The following is a 5,130-nucleotide window of genomic DNA, read 5'->3' as shown; positions in this document are numbered from 1 at the left end:
GCCACAAAAAGCACCACTAGCAAGTATACCTATGATTAATAAAGAGAATATATATATATATATATCAAGCTATTACAAATTACTATCAGCAATCAACAGCATAGCAACAATCAGTCATAAGCTTGCCAAGCTGGTGAAGAGGGCTTTAAACTGAAGTTGCTGGGGGAGGGGAACCTCAATCCATCCCACTCCTACCAGTTTGATGCCAGTAATAGATGCCCAGAGCCTGGAGAGGGATCACAGGTCAGCAGGAGAGCACCTGAAGAGCAGCACAAAGGAATTCCAGCCACTCCAGCCAGTAAGTCAGCTTCATTGGGGGCCCAACTTAAATGCCTCTATGTAAACGCACATAGCACGGGTGTCCTGGGTTCAGCTGGGATAGAGTTAATTTTCACAGGAACCTGGGAGGGGGCACAGCCAGGACAGCTGACCTGAACTAGCCAAGGAGCTATTCCATACCACGTGACATCATGCTCAGTATATAAATGGGGAGCGGACTGGGGGGTGCTCTCGGCTCTCGGTGGGGGAAGTGGCGGAGCGTCGGGTTCAGGGTGGTGAGCAGTTGCACTGTGCATCACTCGTTTTGTATATTCTTTTATAACTTCTCTTTTTGTGTTGTCCCAGTAAACTGTCCTTAACCCAAGAGGTTCCATTTTTTTTTTTTCTTTTCTCCTTTCTGATTCTCCTCCCCATCCCACCGGAGTGGGGCGGGAGGAGTGAGCGAGCGGCTGCGTGGTGCTTTGTTACCGGCTGGGCTGAAACCACGACAATGGGGAATAAACAAGAGGAGTTAGAGACCAGCAGATCCTCCTGGAAATTATGCTAAGGCACATGGAAAATAAGGAGGTGATTGGTGACAGCCAACATGGCTTCACTAAGGGCAAATCGTGCCTGACAAATTTGGTGGCCTTCTACGACAGGGTTACAGAATTGGTGGGTAAGGGAAGAGCAATGGACATCATCTACCTGGACTTGTGCAAAGCGTTTGACACTGTCCCGCGTGACATCCTTGTCTCTAAATTGGAGAGACATGGATTTGACGAGTGGACCATTCGGTGGAAAAGGAATTGGCTGGATGGTCGCACTGAAAGAGTTGCGGTCAACGGCTTGATGTCCAAGTGGAGACCAGTGACGTTCCTCAGAGGTCGGTATTGGTACCAGTGCTGTTTAATATCTTTGTTGGCAACATGGACAGTGGGATTGAGTGCGCCCTCAGCAAGTTTGCCGACAACACCAAGCTGTGTGGTGCAGTCGACACGCTGGAGGGAAGGGATGCCGTCCAGAGGGACCTTGACAGGCTTGAGAGGTGGGCCCGTGCGATCCTCATGAAGTTCAACAAGGCCAAGTACAAGAAAGCTGGAAAAGGACTTTTTACAAGGGCCTGTAGTGATAGGACAAGGGGTAATGGCTTTAAACTGAAAGAGGGTATATTTAGATTATATGTAAGGAAGAAGTTATTTACTGTGAGGGTGGTGAGGCACTGGAACAGGTTGCCCAGTGTCCTGGTTTCAGCTGGGATAGAGTTAACTGTCTTCCTAGTAGCTGGTACAGTGCTATGTTTTGAGTTCAGTATGCAAACAATGTTGATAACACTGATGTTTTCAGTTGTTGCTCAGTAGTGTTTAGACTATAGTCAAGGATTTTTCAGCTTCTCATGCCCAGCCAGGGCACCTGACCCAAACTGGCCAACAGTGTATTCCATACCATGTGACGTCCCATCTAGTTTAGGAACTGGGAAGGGGGGGGCAGGGAATCGCCGCTCGGGGACTGGCTGGGTGTCGGTCGGCGGGTGGTGAGCAATTGCCCTGCGCATCATTTGTACATTCCAATCCTTTTATTACTACTGTTGTCATTTTATTAGTGTTATCATTATCATTATTAGTTTCTTCTTTTCTGTTCTATTAAACCGTTCTTATCTCAACCCACGAGTTTTACTTCTTTTCCTGATTTTCTCCCCCATCCCACTGGATGGGGGGGAGTGAGTGAGCGGCTGCGTGGTGCTTAGTTGCTGGCTGGGGTTAAACCACTACAGTCCATTTTGGCGCCCGAACAGGGACACAAAGGGTTGAGATAACGACAAACCTGACCAGAGCTTGTTAAAACAAATTTGTTATAAGCATTCATTATGTTGATTTATGTATTCTTAGAGTTGTTGCTCTGGTTTTTAAAGCTCTGTTATGTATCACCTCGCTTGCTGTATGTAGTTCCTCTTCTGCTGCTTATCATCCGTGGGAGGTGGATTAAGGTTTTCGCTTTGATGTATGGTATAACTCTGGTTTATGGTATGATAAAGTCATTGGCTGTGGGATTAATCCGGTATTTGCACTTAGCATTGTCACCTTTATACTGCGGGAGCCATCTGTGGGAAACTATTAATAATTATACCATTTACCTTTCCTCCATGGAAAACCAGTCTGTGGGTGGGGTACCTTTCTTCCCCTCTCCTTTCTCCTTCAGTCCAGTTACAATGGTGTTTGAGAATTTTGAAAACTTTGAATGCTCCTGGGATGTTGGGACTAGCACGGTCCTAGCCCTACTGCAAGGAATTAGCATGCTTCTGAATGTGGTTCAGCTCTCGTTTAAGGTTAAACAGCTATTTAAGAAGATCACCCAGAGATCTGCCCCAAGGCTGGATAATTATGAGTGGCAGGGTGTGTGGGGTAGTATGGGCAAGTACCTAGAAAAGTGGGCACCTCCAATGTTTTGGAAATTCACCCCTGAACAAGTGCAGGATCCAGAAAAACTAGTAAAATATTTGGAAAAGGTATGCTGTCACCCCGGCAGCTCCAGAGAGATACAAATGACTGCAACGTGCTGGGGCCTGGCCCATGCCTATCGAGCCCTGTTTGACACCACTCAGTACCCTCAAGGGGAAGAGAAAGTCTCTGGACCTAACAACAAAATGATGAGCACCGCGGCCACCCAAACCTTGGCAACCGTTCTTATCTCAACCCATGAGTTTTACTTCTTTTCCCAATTTTCTCCCCCATCCCACTGGGTGCGGGGGGAGTGAGTGAGCGGCTGCGTGGTGCTTAGTTGCTGGCTGGGGTTAAACCACGACACCCAGAGAAGTTGTGGATGCCCCATCCCTGGAAGTGTTCAAGGCCAGGTTGGATGGGGCTTTGAGCAACCTAGTCTAGTGGAAGGTGTCCCTGCCCATGGCAGGGGCGTTGGAACTAGATGATCTTTAAGGTCCCTTCCAACCCAAACCATGCTATGTTTCTACGATAGCAACAATCAAGTACGTATATACTATTTGTCATGGTGTAACCCCAGCCGGCAACTAAGCACCACGCAGCCGCTCGCTCACTCCCCCCCACCCAGCGGGATGGGGGAAAGAATCAGAATAAATAAAAAAAAAAAAAAAAAGAAAACAAAAAAAACTCGTGGGTTGAGATAAAGACAGTTTAATAGGGCAGAAAAGGAAGGGAAAATACTACCAATAATAATAGTAACGATAGACTATACAAAACAAGTGATGCACAATACAATTGCTCACCACCCGCTGACCGATGCCCAGCCAATCCCCGAGCCATGGTGCCCCCCGGCCAACTCCCCCCAGTTTATATACTGGGCATGACGTAATACGGTATGGAGTACCCCTTTGGCTCATTTGGGTCAGCTGTCCTTGCTGTGTCCCCTCCCAGTTTCTTGTGCACTCCCAGCCTCCGCCGGCGGGGCAGTATGAAAAGCTGAAAAGTCCTTGACTTAGTATAAACACTGCTTAGCAAGAACTAAAACATCTGTGTGTTATCAACATTATTCTCATCCTAAATCCAAAACACAGCACTATACCAGCTACTAGGAAGAAAATTAACTTTATTCCAGCCGAAGCCAGGACACTATTACAGGTTACTACAAACTCATCATTAGAGAAGCAAACTTATCAACAATATAACAGCAGATATACTTATGATAGATTACTTATGTGGATATATAATACCAGTATCAAGCGAATTAGGTTTTAGAAGGGGCCAAACCATCCCAGAGGGGAGGACAAACCAATCCCAGAGGGGGTCCCAACCATCCCAAAGGTGGGAGGACAAACCAAACTGACCCCAAAAGTGGGCCCAGAGGGGGACCAATAAAGTAACAGACAGAGTCTTACTTCAAAGATGAACCGCGTCACAGAGTTTGGAATCAGCCAGACATCCCTGGCGAGGGTCCAAGATCTTGTAGAAAGTTTATGCAGAGAATTCTACTTGTTTAGGAAAAGGAAAACTTATGTGCAGCGTGGGAAGGAAGTTTTCAGAGAGAGATGCTCCATTTTGGATAAAAATTAAATCATGTTTATATCCTGGAGACATAAGAGGGCATAGGACAACACCACTTTGAGCAGTCAAGAGATGCTGTTAATTTCTATTTTTCACCTGGAACAACCAATAGATGATGATATTTTCTGTTCTTTCATAACAATTTTTATTTTCCCAGGCTCTTTTCCTGTTCTTGCAGTTAGAACAGCTAATGGATGTCAGTTACCAATTCTTACTTTCTCAGGATGTTTTCCCCTTTTTCCAGACTTTTTTTCACCTTTTCAGGCGACAAGTTGTGTGTTGGTCTGACAAATTATAGTCGATGTCTCAAACATTCGTTAAAGAGCTTTGGTGGAGAAGACGGCCTCTGTAAAAGCACTGGAGTTGTGTGAACAGGAAAATGTGGCTGGAGGAGAGGGCCCCACGGAGGGCGGGACCGCGCTTCTCCAAAGCCGCAATTCCTTATCTTAAGTGACCACGAGAAGAAGCACAGCGTACGCGCTTGGAGGATGGGACTGCGCTTCTATCTTAAGCGGTCATGCCAGCAGGGAGAGAGAGGCAACTCCCCAATGTCCCCCCAAGCCCACTGACCAATTCCAGAGAACCCTGGGAACATGAACTATGCATGTCGAGACCACCGACTATAAAAGAAGGGAGGATGAGTTCTCGGCGTGCGCCCTCCGGAACTGGATCTCTAGGCTGTCTGGACCAACGCCGGACCCAGGACTGGTGAAACCCTTTTCCTCTCTCTCTCTCCCTCCCCCCCCCTTCTCTCTCTCTCTCTCTTTTTCTCTCTTTTCCACAGTCCCTACGCCTCATCCTTTTAAACATAAACCGCTGACCAAGTCTGAGACTAGGAGTGGATCTAGCCGCCCCT

Source organism: Haliaeetus albicilla, chromosome W (assembly GCF_947461875.1).
Source record: "Haliaeetus albicilla chromosome W, bHalAlb1.1, whole genome shotgun sequence".
NCBI lineage: Eukaryota > Metazoa > Chordata > Aves > Accipitriformes > Accipitridae > Haliaeetus > Haliaeetus albicilla.
Note: the sequence above shows the minus strand (reverse complement) of the source record.